The sequence below is a fragment of the Molossus molossus genome, unplaced genomic scaffold (assembly GCF_014108415.1).
Source record: "Molossus molossus isolate mMolMol1 unplaced genomic scaffold, mMolMol1.p scaffold_m16_p_9, whole genome shotgun sequence".
Lineage (NCBI taxonomy): Eukaryota > Metazoa > Chordata > Mammalia > Chiroptera > Molossidae > Molossus > Molossus molossus.
In genome coordinates this window covers 30,556,718-30,574,952 of record NW_023425403.1, presented here as the reverse complement: position 1 = coordinate 30,574,952, position 18,235 = coordinate 30,556,718, and the positions used below count along the sequence as shown (strand labels likewise).

General features: G+C 45.3%; 1 pseudogene; it reads left to right on the top strand.

Moving 5' to 3' along the window:
• Positions 1 to 17,398: 17,398 nt before the first annotated feature.
• On the top strand, positions 17,399 to 17,713 carry LOC118622920 (annotated as a pseudogene).
• The last annotated feature ends 522 nt before the right edge of the window (positions 17,714 to 18,235 follow it).

The window sequence follows — 18,235 nt, the reverse complement described above, 5'->3', positions numbered from 1 at the left end:
ACGGCTGCTTACCTGCCTGTCTCCCACACCGGACCTTGGGCTCCCGAGGCCGAGGACGGGGCTGTGTCCGCTTGTCTCTGCGTCTCCACTAGATTTCATAAACAAATGCTTAAGAATGATGAGTGAATGAAAGGAGGAAGGAAACAATCAGACACTGATTTCCCTTTGAATAGTGTTCCAGGCCTGCTGTGAATTTACAACCTCTCAGGAATAAATTAGCCACTAACTCAGGGGTGCAGGAAGTATCACCTTTACTTTCAATACGTCAATTAAAATCAAGCTTGCCATCCCCCTGAGCCGGCAGGAAATCCAGGCTCAGTCCTTATAGGCGCTGCATCCCCTTGCCTAGGGCAGCAAAAAGATGGAAAACTCTTCTGTGGCCCCTCCACACAGGGCAGGCCTCCAGGCCATCTTGACCACAGCGCAACTTTGTGGACTCCTGGTCGGGCCTCCCAAACTGTCAAAGTATAATTTTTAAAAATGAAAAGCATGACATATCACCCAAATACAAAGCGAGAGCATGTCAAAGATTTACTTAATTCCTGCATGAAGGAAGCAGCAGGATGACAAAGCTGGCTCAGAGTACGGTACATCTTTCTTATTTATAATTTGATTTCTAAAAAGAAAAAAAAAATAGAAAAACTAAATCATATTGGGGCATCCACTTAATTAATTGCTTTTATTACAAAAAATACAGTTACACTGTCCCGTGAGTATCCTGGTCACCGTGAGAGTGGCATCCAGGGCAGCCTGGCCCTGCCAGAGCTTCACCCAGAGGGAGTCAAGAAACCCAGGGTCCAGGAAGAGGCTTTATGAGAATGTTTTTTTTTTATCCTCACCCGAGGACATTTTTCCGTTTAGTTCAGATAGAGTGGGAGGAGGAGGAGGAAGAGAGAGAGAGAGAAACATTGATGTGAAAGGGACACATCGAGTGGCTGCCACCCACATGACTAACCAGGGCTGGGGACAAACTGCAAACGAAGTACACGCCCTTAGTGGGAACCGAACCTGGGTTTCTCTGGACCACAAGCCGACGCTCTAACCATTGAGCAAAACCAGCCAGGGCTTTATGAGAAATGTTTAAAGAGCAAGGAGTTTGGATTAGAAAAAATAAGTTTTAGGGAATTGCCTTTCTGCTCCAGAAAGTTTACACGTGACAGTTAACCGCTCCACATCAACATCATTTACAAGCAAGAAAACTGAACCCAGGGAGGTAACAGAATCAGGGCCTGGATTGTGTACCATGCTGCTGAGTAAGTTACCCCATTTACCGGAGTATATCAATTTATTGAGAAAGGATAGTGGAGGGAACACACACCCCGCCTTCTGAAGGCTCATCAACTCTACTCCTCCTCAGTCACCCACCAGGGATTCACACACTCCCTTCTCGGGGTCCTTCCTCATGTCTTCCCTCAGGCAGGCTTGCTGCAGCTCGTCTGCCTCTATGTCTAGCCAGCGTTACTAGAATTTCAGATACTCAGATCTTCCCCTTACCACCAGTGGGATGTTTCATGGGAGGAATTAGTGCTGAGTGTTAGTGTTCACAGGAGTCAGAAGGTCTGGAATTTTAGGGCCTGAACTTGAAAGGTCTCCCCGTCCTCCAAAGTCACCCCTTCCTTTGATGGGCTAACATTTCACTCTAAAGATCATTCTTTATTTGGTTTAGAAGTTATTTTAAATTAATTTTAGTAAATTAATTCTTTAATTTGGTTTAAATTTTACTAAATCCAAGGATCCTGGGATGGGTAGCACTTTAATCCAAAGTCTCTCAATTATTTTTCTTCCTCTGCGCTGTTCACATGTATGCCTCCCAACAGTAACATTTCTCATTATCCGTAGAGAGATGAAAATCATGGCTTTTAAATAAGTGTCATTTTCCTCCTGAGATCCAACCAGGAAAGCCAAGAGCTCCTGGGAATGCTTCGCAGTTTCCCCAGGTTTGGCGTTAGCAGCGATGAGACCTGCAGAAAGGACAAGCGACGCTGAAGGTGAGGTATGGGACTTGGGGGCCCCCTGGTGGATTGGCCATCATATTGCAGACTCAATGCCGACAGACTCCCCTTCAAAAGATGTAGGCTTTAGATACTACTCATTCCTTAAATTTTAAATTAAAATAAAGAAATAAATAAAAGCAGCCTGCCTAAATCCAAAACTAAGCACTAGAAGGGAGTGGGTTGTTGATCTAAAAGCTCCACGCACCCACGCACAGTGCTCAAGGAAGGACGTGCAAACAGACAGTCGCACCTGACTCAGCCTGGAGACCTTATTCGGGGAGTGAGTCCACGCGCAAGTCCTCGAGCTGGCAGCGCCCCCGGTGGGAACCCTGGCGTTCACCGCCGGAAAAAGAGTTTGAACAGAGAGAAGCTCTGAACTTAACCACAGCAGTGTTTCCCAAACTACCTGTGTTTCCCAATCATCAAGGGGAGCTTTGGAGAAGCACAAATTCCTGGATGGTTTCCTCCAGGAATTCTGGTTCCGTGGGTCTGGAACAGGGCCCACGTGGTTTGGAAGGGAGGTCAAGTTTGCAGACCACAGACCACTGACGGTATCCTCTTCCAAGTTAAGCTACCACAAGGACTGGGAGAAAACACTTGATGACAGTGGTGCAAACCACATCAAACCCCTGCAAACAAGGAGGAGGGGCCACAAGGGTGCCAAGGACCACGAGGGCTCAAAGCCCCAGAAGGCCCTAAAACCACAGTGTCCTTGGGCAGACATCTGTGATACTGGGAGGGGGGAGGGTGCAGCCAGCATGGAGACCCCCTGATTGAGGAAGGGTTGCTCATTGTTCTTCTGTTTAAAAAACAAAACAAAAACGATTAAAGAAGATAATTTAGGTGACGATACAAACACACTTTATTTAATACTTCATGAAGTGGACAGTTTCCTTTCTGAGAACTGAAAATGGGGTGGAAGGCAGGAAGCTATTGTAGGATAGAGAATCAAGGACAAGAAAGAGTCAAATAGAACATATATGATTGGCTAGGGCCACACAGGCGACTTTGGGGTGAGAAGACCCAGAGTTGACTTGGCATTTGGGGATGGCCTGACCGAATATACTGTTTCTGGTCAAGCAGAGCCTTTATAGGGACACAAAAGTTATCTGTGTTTTTGATTTGCAGATGTGGCCCCCTGGCAGGAGGAGCTCCATTTTGGGCCTAGAAATTTATTTCAGAGCTTCTAAATTCATTCTTCACTTGTTTTTTTTTCTGTTTCTTTTCTGAGGCGTTACTTCATCTCTGTGAATGATGCAAATTTCCTTCACTATTGTCATCATCACTGTAATTTTTGGGGTACTTTTTTCTGGCCAGGGTAACTGTTGAGCCATTCCTGGTCAGATAGGCCAGGCCTGACGTTTGAGTTTCCAACCCTAAACTTTCCGAGGCTTTGCACTTTATTCTAGACTCTGCGTCTTCAGCGGGGGTGCTTTTTAGGGCTATATAGTGAGTGGTCACACAGCCAGGCGTACTTACCCTGGCATAGAAAACAGGTTGCTACAGGTTTTGCTTGTTCTATAAAGTTGTAGAACAATTATTTTGCAGAACAATCTCTGTAATTAAAGGAGCTTTGTCTTAGCCCCACCTGGTGGGGATGCGGGCCATGCAGGCAGCTGCCAGGATGGGCTCCTGGACCCAGGTGAGTGATCCCAGGTGTCCACCGCAGATGCGCTAAGGGACCACCAGGAGCTGAAGTGAGAGAGCGCTGTGGTCACAGCAGTTGAGGCCAAATCCGTAAACAGGAACAAAGGGAATCCCTGGGCAAGGAATAGGGGCTGAATCGGAATTTCTGAGCAGCTGGAGGGACTTAGGAACAGAGCAAGGGGTATGGTGAAAAGTCGAAGGGGAGCAATAAAGGGGAGTCCTGGATTCCAGCTGTGGTGCAGACAGCTCTGGGCTACAGGCTTCTATCTTACGGAGGACCAGACAGATGGTCTGACGAACAGCACTGGACAGGGGGTTGATTGAAGGTAACTATGAAAGGATTGTAATGTGTGGGAAGAACAGTGGTCTGCGAGTCAGGAACCCTGAGTTTTGCCCCTAAATAATTGTGTCCTTGGACAGAAAACTTTCTGTAGTGTTAGACTCCTCATCAGGTAAAGAGTTGGATTAGTTCTCAATGTTCCCTCGGGGAGATGAATCTTTAAAAATACAAATAATGCCTGGGTATTTCACCCAAAGACACTGATTTTAATTGGTCTACTCTGAGGTCTAGGAGTCATGTATTTTTTAAAGCTTTCCAGCTCATTTTAATCTGTAGACAGAATGTGAACCAGACTAGATGGACTCCTCCACCCTTCCTTTGTTTGGCAATTCTGTGAGTCTCTGTTATAACCAACCATCCTAGTTTGCCCAGGACTGTCCCAGATTTAAAACTGGAAGTATCGCCCTGGCCAGTTTGGCTCAGCCCGTGGACCAATGAGTCTCGGGTTCGATTCCGGTCAAGGGCACGTACCTCGGTTGCAGTTCGTTCCCAGCTCAGGTTGGGTCATGCAGGAGGCAACCAGTCAATGTGTCCCTCTCACGTCGATGTTTTTCTCTCTCTCCCACCCACTCTGTCTGAAGATAAATAGAAAAATATCTTCAAGGTGAGGATTTAAATAAAAACCAAAAAACGAAAAGTCCTCCAACCCAGAAACCCCCGTAGTCTTGGGCCACATTCCACAGCATTGCCCCTCTGGCATCAGTACAAAAAGAAAGACGAGATGTGCTCAGAAGTCTTTGGGGGGTGTGCTATGTGTGTGGGTTTTGTATGACTTCACCAGGCCAGTCAGTGAGCAAATTTACGAATCTGCCCTTCACCTGCTACCGAACTGCCATGTTATAGTTCAGTACACATTTGGGTAGAACCTGCACAGATTTCTGTTTTTGTTTTGTTTTTTTTTCCTCACCCGAGGACATTTTTCCATCCTTTGTACAAACAGAGTGGGAAGGAGAGAGAGGAAGAGAGAGAGAGGGAAACATCGATGTGAAAGGGACACATCGAGTGGCTGCCACCCGCACGGCCAACCAGGGCCGAGGACAAACTGCAACTGAGGTACATGCCCTTAGCGGGAACCGAACCCGGGTCTCTCCGGACCGCAGGCGGACGCTCTAACCGCTGAGCCAAACTGGCCAGGGCAAGATTTCTAAAGATTATCTATCACCCATCCTAGCCTGCTTCCTGTTCTTCAACCTGGTGCTTTGAGAAAGCATGTTGGTTTTGTTGTGGTTGTTTTTCTTTCTGGGTTTAATAAAATAAAGAAAACTTAAGAACAGAACAGTTTTAAGAGAGGTCCATTCATTCACAAGTATCTATTCAATCTCCACCCATTGATTCTTCTCGGTCTCCACTCCACCAAGTCAGATTTTCTTCACGAAGTCATATCCTGAATCTCAAAACCTATCCTTTCTAACCGCCCTCACTTCTATCACCCTAGTGTCAGACAAAATCAAGTCCCCACACGGTCACTGTGGCAAGAAGAGACTTGGGGATGTGGCGCAGCAGAGAGAATGTGCCAGCATGGGCCAAGGCAGCGTGCAGCTGAGAGGGTGAAGGGCCTGCCCCAGCCTGGGTGCATCTGTTCACGGCCGCCACACCCACTGTGGCTCCGGCTGCTCAGGCATTGCAAGAACCCTGGGTAGTCTTTGAAATCCAAGAACCGAATCACAGAAAACATTTAATTAAGGAGCTCCCAGGTTCCCTTCTTTCTACATCAGAGTGACCACAAAGGAGACGCTAAAGCTCTTAGATTAAATTCAGAAAGTTTCGTTAAACATACTCCTTGATCTCACCGACTCTGCAGTCCTCTGTGCATCCTCCAGGCAGAACGTGTCCTGGACACAGATTCTGCATTTTGGACCCTTCTTTTTTATACAGATAGCTTCCGTTCCTACCCCAGCTAGTGGCTGTCATGGAGTCATGGAGTGGATGTTTTTCTGCTCTCTCCCTAGTTGCTTGGGTGGGGGTGGGGGGCTGGAAGTTGTATGGAGCAGAGACAGGTGGGAGCTGGGTTCCTGGGTTTTAGTGTTGACTTTCATATGTGATCAGTTTAATCCAGTGCTTCTTACCTGGGGCCATTATGTCCCCCACAGGACACTTGGCAGTGTCTGGAGACATTTGGTTATTGCGCTGGGAAGAGGGTGCTACTGGCATCCAGTGGGTAGAGGCTGGAATTCCACTAAACACCCAACAGCGCACAGGAGAGCCCCACAGCAAAGAACTGCTCAGCCCCAAATGTCAGTGTGCTGAGGTCAGTCCTGCTTCTAACCCAACATATCGTAGAAGTCCAGTTCTCTGGAGGGTTCAGGATAGGGCTAGGGTAAAGTGGAAAGAATGTCCCAGTGTTCTAGGAAGTAGCAAAGAGGAGGCACCCGTGAATCTTCCTTCCTGAGCTTAAGGACACCAACAGCATTCAAGTAGGAATAGAAAGGTGTCTTCAAAAACACTCCTGTTCTAACAAACTCTATAGACACAGCAGCAGCTTGGGGCCAAACAGTTTTCTTCTAGGGTCCCAGGCGGAGCCTCCACCAGCCTGGAGAAGTCCGTCATCCCAACTCCTTCCCTGGGTGGAAGGGCTGGACTTGCCCTGGTCCCAGGCTGGCGGGACCGGCTCTCAAAAATTCATTTTTCTCAGATGGAAATAGTTGCCAGTCTTATTTTTACAGTAAGTCTTTGGTGAGAAATCCAATATCCATATATTTTGTGTATTTTAAACTAACCTGACTAATCGCTCATGTTGCCAATTCCCATGAAAAGGACATGTGAGATTCGAAACCAGCTCTTATCACTGGAAAATTTCACCGTGGGACGCAAATCAGGAGAACAGTATGTATTTCAACAAGGAAGAACACTAAGAATACCACTTAGATATAATTATATTTCACCAAAGGCACAACAGAATTGGAGAGGAGGAGATAAGAGAGGCTTGTTCTCATGGCGAAGCCCTGGGGGCACTTCCCACGCGGAAAACATGCACTTAGAGTAACTGTGTTATCGAGGCTGGGAGGTTGCATCCATTCAGCTATTTGTACACTTACGCTGATGTTCTTTCCCTAACGCTCACCCAAGGACCTGTTTTATATGTATATCGTGTCAACATAAGAAACATTCAAATCTGTGAAAAGTTGTGTGAGTTTATTTGAGCCAAACTGTCGACAAATGCCGGGAAGCAAAACCTCAATGGATTGAGATAATGTTCCAGAGAACGGCAGTTTTGCACCTTAATTTATACATTACAATAAAAAGAGATGTTAGGGGGTTACATGAAATCCATTGGTGATAGATTAGGGATGTGGGAGAAAGCAAAGGGGGTGGATCTCTGGGATTGGATGAAAAGTAAAATGATAAACACATCCTTCTTTTACATAGGTGGGTACAGGATAGTTAACAGCCAACAATTAACATGATAATAAGAACAATGAGGGGATTTATAGTTTCCGCCCTAGTGCATAGGTTGTTCCCTGAGGGGTCTGGAAGAAAAGAAAGTTACCCCACATTCCAAAGTTATGTTATCTTAGATGCAAAAAAGAAAAGCCAGTAGGGTCAATTAAGGTGAAAGTTGACCTTTGACAGAAAAGATGCCGGCCTAGGACATGACTACCTGTCATAAACAGCTTTTAGTTAAAAAGTTTACGCTTCAGACTATCCTTTGTGGTTACTTTAGGTCTTTGAGTTTGCAAGTCTATGACACAGGCCTTCCCTGAGCTTGTCAGGTTAGCATGTGGCCCCTTTTCATCCACAATTGATTTGAGAGAGAGAGAGAGGGAGACGGAAAGAGAGAGGGAAAAATCAATGTGAGGGAGAAACATTGATTGGTTCCGACCAGGACCAAACCTGCAACCTGGTATGTGCCCTGACTGGGAATCAAACCCACCACCTTCTGGTGTATGAGATGATGTTCCAATCAACTGTGCCACACTGGCCAGAGCTATACTAATTTTAAACTCTGCTCAGGAAAGACACCCGTGTTAAAGCTGGAAGGATACAATAATGTATGGGATTGAGAAGGCAAGCCAGGCGCAGACAACCCCCTTAGACAGTGCAGAGCCCCCGCCCCCGCCAACTGCCTAAACTACAGCGGAACTAGAAGGCCCCCAAATAACCGGAGGCTCATGGTGTATAAAAGGCGGCTGGAACCTGGGCTCGAGGCTCAGCCTTTGGAGGTGACTCCGCTAGGTCAGCACCGGTGCGCATTAAACAGTCCTTTTCTGATCCTCCGAGAGCATGCAGACTACCTCTTCCCACCCACCGAATCTCTGAATTTCTGCCACGACAGGATGCTAGTCTCCTCGTGTCTGTGAAACCAGCTGTGTGTTTGCTGTAAGAATCCTCTCTTCCTGAGTGGGAGTTCCACTCTCACTCTATCATGCTCCTGATCTGTAAACTGGGCCAGATTTCCCGCCCTCACATGGTGATTGGGGTAGCCCTGGATAAAAGGCGGAGAAATGCCATTTCCACTGGAGTGTAAAATGTAGATCTATTTTGTGCTCCAGGGGGCACCATTACATAGAATACACTTAATCTGCCACTCCTGCCAGATATCTGGGGATCTGGGAGTTTTAGAGAAGTTGGCTGTCTTTGAGGATTTGGAAATGGAGGTTCTCTGAGATTTTTTTGTTATTAAGTATAGCACTCATCAAGGAAAATGTATGGATTTTAAATATACAACTCAATGAATTTTTGCATAGCTATACACTCAGATAACCACCACCCAGATGGAGATATAGAACACTCCCAACCCCCCAGAAGGTTCCTGCATGCTGCTTCCCAGACTAGCCCCTCCCATAACTATTATTCTGATTTTATCACCATAAGTGCTGTCTTGAACTTCATAAAAATGGAGCTAAGCAATGCATACATTTTTTTTCGTCTGCTCTTTTGGCCCGTGCTTATGTCTGTGAGTTATTCATATTGATGTATTTAACAAGTTTAATCTCTTTGTTGCTGTATAGCATTCCAGTGAAGGAACGCATTCCGATCTGTTCATCCGTTGTCTCGCTGATAGACATTTGGTGGTTTGCAGTTTGGAGTTATTATGACTAAAGCTGCTATGAACATTCTTACACGTGTTTTTCGGTGGACGTGTGTCCTGATTCCTTTTGCTATACTTCTAGAAGTAGTATCCGATAGTAAGTTTAGAGTCTAAAAATGTTCCCAGATAAAACTCACTAGTTTAAAGAGCTCTATCTGCAGCCCACAGAAACTGGACTTTTAATTGTGACTGGTCTCAGTTTGGAGAAGGCATAGTGCTTTGTTCTAAAATCATACAACGAACGGCATCGACATTTATGCTGCATAGTGAACAGATGAGACCATGATGGGAGTTTGGTGTACTTTGCTTCTTAAAATTAATTGGTTCAAATTAATTGGTTAGAAGAGAGAGAGAGAGAGAGAGAGAGAGAGAGAGAGAGAGAGAGAGAGAGAGTATTCATGGAGTTGGCTCTGAAAAGAATGCATTTCCTTTGAAACTTGCATCAGGGAACTCATGGGACCATGTAGTCAGAGCTTCGAGGTCCTGCTGATCTGTTACCCTGGAAAACACGATGACATTGTGAAGGTGAAACCTACAAGCCTTGAGGGTGGGTTGGATGAGGAGTGTGAAGGAGAGGGCAAAGTGCAAAGATAATCCTGAGGTTTCCCATCTGGGTGAGAAGGAGAGTAGTTATGCTATTAAGAGAAATAGGAAAATCAAAAGTAAAAAGAATAGCATCACAAATTTACTCACATTCATATGCAGATATGTAAAGAAAACATATCCTTTTTATTTCTCCATAACCAATCTGCATTTTTGAGTGAGACCTCACCCACTGGTAACAGGGAAAGTACACTTGAACTTTAAACTTGCCAAAGAGTCTCTTTGGGATGATTTCATCTCTTGAGCAAATGCTCAGTTTCTACCCCTCCCTACCCCCACCCCCAGCTGCATTTTCTCCAGGAGTCATCTAGATACAGGGTGTTAAAATAAGCTGGATTGCCAGGGATCTTGATCTTATGGAAGTTAAGTTGATTATAAAGTTTATAATAATATAAATTGTAAATTTAAGTTTGCCTACAGAAATAAGAGGAAGCCAGAGAAAAATGTGAAGCTGAGATCAGTGGCCATATCTCAGTTCTGCCTAATGACACTATTGGGAGATTTCTGTGAAGATGTTTTTCTCCCTGCTGAAAGAAAATCCTTTTCTGCCCACTACCCTCCTTGCTGATTCCTGCTTTTGGATGCAGTGTAAAGCTGTGATACTTGGTGCAACTGCAGCCATCTTGTGGCTAGTAGCCAAAAAGCACGAGGACAAAGTCAACATACTGAAGGTGTTCGAAAGTGCCTGGGTCCTTGATGATGTTGCTGAACTGCTCTAAATAGCCTACCTTGTTAAGTAAACAATAAATGTTCTTATACTGAAGATACTGTTAAATTAAAAACTCTCTTACTTGTAATGAGATGAACTCCCAATGGTAGGGTAGAGTGTGTTCTCTACCCTACCAAACCATGAATTGGAGGAGAAATATAACATAATGGTTCCAACACACCTGTGTTGATGTTTATGAGACCAGTAATGACACCAGTGGAAGATTGATGTGGACAGAAGCCAGACTCTAAAGGAGTGAATGGATAGAAAATGATAGATTTTAAGAGACCCTCCACCCACTGAGGAGGATTCTAAATGTGCGTCAGGGTCAAAGCCAAATATGGGTGGAGCCAGAAGGTGTTCTTATATTTATTTAAGGTATTAAATGAGTGTTCTTGCCCTCCACGTGTTCCCTCTCTAAGTTCTATCTTCCCAGCCCCTTTCCCCACCACACAGATGATGTCTCACAGCAGACTGGGGCTGCCCCCTGCTTACAAAGCAATGGGCACTCTTTTTTTTTGTCAGGAAAAGGAAAGAAGGAATGACTTCGAGAGAGAGTAGCAGGATCAAGGAAAGAATTTATTTTAGGGTGGGAAGATTTGAATACATCTGTGGACTAAAGGGAGCAAGAAACTGAAGACAGAAGAAATAATGGATACAAATGGAGTCTGTAGAAAAAAATCAAGAGAGATGGAGATGCTCCCTTACAATGTTTACTATTATACTTTATTCAACAAAATAACTGAGCAACTACTACCAGGCACTGTGCTGGGTATAAGGATACACATCAGCAAATAAAACTAACATGGTAGGCTTGTCTTCGTGAAGCTCATATTAATGCTGCCAAGAGAATAAAATGCAGGGAGTGGAAGTGGCCACCTGAGGAACTGCAGAGAGTCTGTTCTGGGCACGTGTGCTGGTGGAGTTTAGTAAAACACATTTATTGTATAAAGCTAGAATGATACTTCAAATTTGTATCAAGAATCATAACTACCAAGTGATAGATTGATGTGGTCAGCTCTAGAAACAAAATCAGAACATTGCTTAGTCAATGTGGAACCAGGGAAAACAGTGTCTCCTCCCTATACCCCCCACACTCCCACCCCAACCCAATTCATGTGTGTTCAAAACCTCAGAATGTGGCCTTATTTGGATATAGAGTCTTTGCAGATGTAATCAGTTAAGTTAAAATGAGGTCATACTGGATTAGGGTGGACCTAAATCCAATATCCTCTTGTTCAGGTCCCATGTGGTATAAGCATATGATGGATGACTTTCAGAAAAGGAGGGGTCATGGAGAGAGAGTGGCTGGGCAGTGGTCAGGACAGGACAAGATGACTGAAGAATAAGAAGGTCGCTCTCCCTCTTCCTTGCCTCTACTAAATGAATGTTGGTCAAGAATCTTAGCTAAACTCTTGTATGAAGACAGTCATTTTGTTAGTAGTGATGTCAGCTTTCAATTCTTGAGTCCAGCAAAGAAAAAATTCAGAGCCAAGAACTCTAGTGCAAGAGGAAGTTTATTTAACATGCAAAATGAAAGTACACTTGAAGAGAAGTTTTGAGCTGGCTACTCAGAGAGGTGCCTTGGCCTTTTAGAGAGAAAGTCAGAGACAGAAGAAGTGAGCCAGCTGGGCTGCTTGGACTCAGGAAAGAAATTACAGAGGAAAAAGAAGAGCCCCTAGAGAAAGGAAGTAAAGACACATGCTTGAAAAAGGAAAGTGTGAGCATGCTCTAGAGAGAGAGCTTGCATTGGGTCCTTTGTCTTAAAGGTTTTTATCTGTTTTCTTAAATGCAGGGATTTTTGGGGAGAATCTCAATAGACTATTTATCAGTTTTCCAGGTGTGTCCTTTAAAAAGCTAATTCATCAAAATAAGTGTAGCCCTGACCGGTTTGGCTCAGCGGTTAGAGCGTCGGCCTGTGGTCTGGAGAGACCCGGGTTCGGTTCCCGCTAAGGGCACGTACCTTGGTTGCAGTTTGTCCCCGGCCCTGGTTGGGTCGTGTGGGTGGCAACCACTCGATGTGTCGCTTTCACGTCGATGTTTCTCTCTCTCTCTCTCTCCCTCTCACTCTATCTGAACAGAATATCGAAAAATGTCCTCGGGTGAAGATAAAAAAAACAAACAAAACAAAAAAATAAGTGTATAGGATCAGGGTCATGGTCTCCATTGATTGGTCAGTGCCGGGATAGGGGATCATTGGTCATTGCATCTGGCCCTGATGTCAGCCATGGCGTCACTTCATCTGGTTTTCTGCTTTCCTGGGTCTGGAGCTGAAACACAATTGAAGCCTAGATATTATCTCTAATTTGACCAAAACTCTATCTCTGTGGTCAACAAATTCAAGGCTTTGTTCCTAAGATTATTTAATGCTGATCAGACCTCATTGTCCTGAGAGTTTAATGCTTAAGGGAGTGGTCCTGCAAGGGAGAAAGAGGCAGGTGAGTCACGGTGCTGGATAAGGCCAATCTGAATCAGCTATTTGTCTCAGTTTCCCCATTCCACTTGCCAAGGAATTTTCCTAGCTTCTTACCAGCCTACCTCAACTCCATTAATATCAATACTTTCCTTTCTGATTCTTCTCACTTTCAGAATTCTTCTCGAATTCTGTTGTCATTTGGATTTAAAAATAAATTGTGTCTCAAAAATGTTGGGGCCAACAACAATGCCCTTATCAGTATTACTCTGAGCCTCCAGAAGTTTTAAATTTCTTCTTGTACATGAGCTTGCAATGGCCTGTTTGTAAGAATAAGAACTTGGCCTTCTATTTGTGAAACAACACCAAGTGACAAAGTAAACACAGGAGCATACTTGCAGATATCAGGACAGACAGTAAGTGAGCTGTAAGAAGCTTGTGCTCTCTCTTTCCCTGACTGCCTGGCACCCCTTGTCAGGGCACCCACCTGCTGCCTACCCTTTCCTTAGCGAGACGTGTGCACCTTGACTGACAGCTGTCTTCCTGGTCAGCCTGGAGTCAAAGTTATTCATGTTTGTGTCGGGTGACATGAAACAGGTTTTGCTACCCCAAAATGTCTCTTTGGCATAAGGATTATTTTGAGCTAAAGGCAGTAAAAACCCAGCAGATTCGGAAAAGATCTTTCCCTCTCCCTTAATTGCTTAAATTTACATTGAAAAGAGAGCCTGCACCAGGAAGAGAGTTACTACCAGAGTTACCTTTTTACCTAAGAAACATATCTGCATAGCAGGGCAGCCTTTGTTTTACAAGCATCTCTGCCTCCCTGTGAAAGGCCTTCCTCCCCTTTGTATCCCTAGACCCCGCATCTTTTCCTTAGCTCTGAATGGTATGTAAATTTCAATTACCGGGCTGCCTTTTGTGTTTCATGCTTTTATGGGCTCCAGTACTTATAAAATTAAGTTTGTTTTTCTCCAGTTCATCTGTCTTGTATCAACTTAATTATTAGACCAGCCAAAGAACCTAGAAAAGAATACGGGAAATTTTTCCTCCCCACATGGTCTTTCTTCTTTAGGTTGCCAGCTTCAGGGGCCCAAAGCTACCTGATAAAATATTGTAGCTTCAGGAGAGTGCTTTGCCCACAGCAGGCCCTCAGTACACCTTATGTTGAATAAGAGCTACTTCCTTTGTAATTAATTTTTGGCATTTCGCTTTTAACACCGTTACATCAGAACCTTTGTTAACTGCTGACCCAAGGAATATGCTCAAAACAAATTTGTCTTTTTTTCCTGTTGACTTTTTCAAGTGCATTCATTGAATTGTCCTTGGTCTTTGGATGGAAAATTGGGCAGACCCCTGACTTCTCTGCTCACCTTTAGATAAAAGACAGCTCTGTGGTCACTGTAGGTTCTCAGAAACGAGAATGCCCAGCCTAACATATTAATCAGATGCTTCAGCCTTCACTCAAAGGATTTCATCTTTCCCGTCCACCCCCATGCTAACGTAGTTAGGCAGCCTGCTTTCGGCGGAGGGTGTGTGCTCTCTGATTTCGGGGGCGAAGAGAAGGGGGCGTGGAGGAGAGGTAAGCCTGTTGGGCTGCCTCACTTGGCCGTGATGGCTTAGCTGGAGGCAGAGCCGCGCTCCACTCCAGAGGAGCCCGGGAGGCTAGGGGAAGGGACGACCGCTGACGGCTGTGATCCATCTGGCCTCAGAAAGGAAGCCCCGTGTCCTGCAGCATGTAATTAGGGCTGAATCACAGTGCCAGTGCCGCCCTGGTTGGCCCCCTGAACAGAGCAGATGGTGGCAGGGAAGAGCCGCAGGAAGAGACCCCTTTCCTCCTCTCCTGTCTTCAGCAGGTCCTGCACGGGGCACCAAGGGCTGGGGCAGGTGGGGAGAGTGAGCACTCACCTGCGGCACACAATCTAAGGGCCTCAACAGTGAAGACAGGTCATCTTCTAATGCAGTATTTTTTAAAAATCAAAATTAATCGAAAAGATCTAGGATGAACAAAGTGTTACTAATTTTTACTTTGCCTCAGGCTCCACTGTGGTTAGCAGAGCTTCCTGATCCTGTCTTTATTTAAAATTTTGATGTTTTGCGCATCATGAATTTTTGGCATTGATTTTTGAGCTTTAGAATTATTGCATTAAAATACTCACCTTAAATCGCTTTCAGCTCTACACATAAAATGTATGCAGCTGTGCGCACACATGAATACAGGTTTGAAACGGTGGCCATCTGCAGTCTAGTTAGCAGTAATGTTCTGATGTCAGTTTCCTGGTTTTGATATTGTACTATAGCTATGTAAGATGTCAACACTGGGGGAAACCCTTGTTGCAGCTTCCTGTGTGTGAGTCTGTAATAATTTAAAAACTAATGTTTTTGAAAATAATTATTTGTACAAATTACTGAATTTTTTGGCACCCAGTTCAGTTCTGAGCCCAAGGTAAGTGGCTTGCTTGTGTCCGCCTGTCGCGGCCCTGCCTGCTCAGCCGTAACTGTGGTTCTCAAAATGTTAGGGAACAGCAACCGAGAAGCTCCTCGGTGCAGTCACAGAAGCTGTGGCTTTCCCTTTGGGCCGGCCATAGGGACTGTGCCTGTAACACAACCTCCTGCCCCAGACTCCCCTGCTGATTCTGTCCTTGGACCACACCCTCCTTCTCCCCTACCTGCACCTTTGTTTTTCAATAATTATCCTGTGTCCAACGTTCAGTTATGAGCAACAGTAAGCTTTTCTTTTTTTTTGTTCTTTGACCAGTTCCATTCAATTTCTGTAAAGATCGCTCATGGTATAAACTAATAATGTCATGTTTCATTTTTTATTTTAGTTATAAGTCAGGGTCTATAGTTTAACAACTGCCCAGGTGATTCCAAGCCCAAATCAAGAACCACACTGCACTATGCCAGTATTAGGATCTAGTAGAACTGTGTGAAGACTAGAATATTCTAGATCAGAATCAACTGGGACCTTGTTAGAAATGCCGATTCTCAGGTCCCACAGGACTCTCAGGTCCCACCAAACGTGGGATTCATTGGCCTTGGGAGCAGCCCAGCCATCTGCATTTGAAAAGCCCTGTAGGTGATTCTGGTGCATGCTAGAGTCTGAGAACCACTGATGGTCCGGGATGCTTGGCCCTACCCGAGACTCCGATTTCATCCGTCTGAGTGAGAGAAACTTCCTCGGGTAGTTCCAGCGAGTCCCGTGGAAAGCTGCCGCTCTCTGCCGGTCCAGGTTTGATCAGCTGCCTCTCTGGCCCTGGTCCCCAGCACAGACCAGGGAAACCAAAGATCTTCCTCTAACAAGAATAATGGGGTTTAGAGGAAGCAGAAAGCGTTCATGACAATGCCATTTTGAGCACCCACAGCTCCCAGGAGGTTCCTTTGTTGTGTATGGATTTTAGTTTATATATTCTTTTTTCTTCTCCTCTGAACTCCCACAGGGTGACTAAAACCTCACAAATGTAAACGAATAATTGTTCTCAACCTGGTCTGGAAGAGGTATAACTCACGTTGATAGAATTCACACCTTCTGGGAATATCATTTATTCCTGAGAAAAATGTTTAAGTAATTTTCTCGAATTTAGAATTATTGTGTTCTGAGAAAACAGTCACCCCCTCAGCTGTCACACATCTAGGGATTGTTAACCGAACACTCTGACCTTTCTAAATCTGGCCTAATAGAGATTATCTTAATATTTTCTCATTGAAGGGGAGCAAAATATGCCACCCCAAAATATGCCACTTTGGCATGTGGATTACTTTGAGCTGAAGGTCATCAAGACCCGACAGACCCAGCTTGGAAAACTTACGCCTTTCTCTTAACTATACCTAAAAGAATTTAGATAGGGGCATGGCTCAGAAAGAGAGCCATTACCAGAGATAACTTTGTACCTAAGGGACCACTCTGTACGGCAAATCAGATGCCTAATTTCCAGACATCTGCTCTTCTGTCTTCCTGTGAATTAACCTCTTCCCCTTTGAAGCCCTGGGCCCCAGCCCCATTCCTCAGCTCAGGATTGCATATAAGCCTCAATTGCCTGACTTGCCCTTAAATTGCATAGCTTTGGGGCTCTTTAGGTATGAAATTAAAATTGTTTTTCTCTTGTCAATCTGCCTTATGTCAACAGATTATTAGATTAGCCAAAGAACCTAGAAGGGTAGAAGGAAAATTTTTCTGCCCCTACATATTCCAATAATATAATGCTACCAAATGTGAATCATGGCTGCCACATAGCTTCCCTCTTACGGCAAGATTATAATAAAACTCTTACATATGCTTATTACTTACAGTCTGAACAGGTTTTTAAATATAAACTATACAACATCATATAGTCACTAAACATGATTCTAGAAAGTGTAAACAATACAGAAGTATAAATAATAATCATAGCCCTCTACAGAATTCCATGTCCCGTTATCTGTGGGGAGCTCTCCTTGTCCCCACCGGTTGCTGGTATAGGTGGGTTTCTTGCGATGTCACAAGAAAAGGAATTTTCTGAGACTGCACGGGAGGATGAGATATTGTAGAAAGCTTTGTTTCTATGAAATTACACCCCTGAGTTTCCAAGGTCCCATTTCCCTCCATGCAGCCAGGGAAGAAGTCCCATGTTGCTCTCAGGAGAGCTAGGATTAAAGCTGTTGCTCAAGCCCTTCCGCAGCCGCAGCCATGGCTCTGCGCTAGCCGCTGGCCGTGGGCCTCGACAGGGCCACAAGGTGACGAAGAACCTGAGCAAGCCAAGGCAGGCGGCCCCGCGGGCCCCGCACCAAGCACACCAAGTTCGTGCGGGACATGATCCCAGAGGTGTGTGGCTTTGCCCCCTATGAGCGGCGTGCCATGGAGCTGCTCGAGGTCTCTAAGGACAAGCGGGCCCTGAAATTCATCAAGAAAAGGGTGGGGACGCACATCCGTGCCAAGAGGGAGAGAGAGGAGCTGAGCAATGTCCTTGCAGCCGTGAGGAAGGCAGCGGCCAAGAAGGACTGAGCCCCATCCTGTGTAATAAAATCTGTTCAGAAAAATTTAAAAAGCTGTTGCTCACAGTTTCCGCGCCATGTCTGCACAGTCCAATCCAGCATCAGGCTAGCTTAGCTTGCACTCCCCGCTGCAGTCCACCAGTCCATTGTGCGGGGGGTCCGCAGGGCCATGCGGCTTGGAGAGAACGTGGCAGGAGCAAAGCAGCTCCCGAGGAGCAAAGGGCTCAAGAGAGCCCCATGAGCCAAGAGAGGGAGTTCCTTTGGGGGATTATGTATCCCCAAATTTTCGCAGGCCCTGCTACCTCTAGCCAATGATCTCTGTTCCCAGGTTTGATTGACAGGCATCTTCCCTACCTCACCCCAAGTTCACTGCGCATGCACCCATTTTCCCTGGTTGGACCCTGTCCCGCAGTGATTTGCAGGGAAAGATCTGGTGGTTCCCTGGGGAGTGTGAACTTGCAGCTTCCTGGTGAAGGTTCCCAGATGACATGCCTATAATGTCTGGCCTTCCCTTTGCTCCTTTCCTATTATT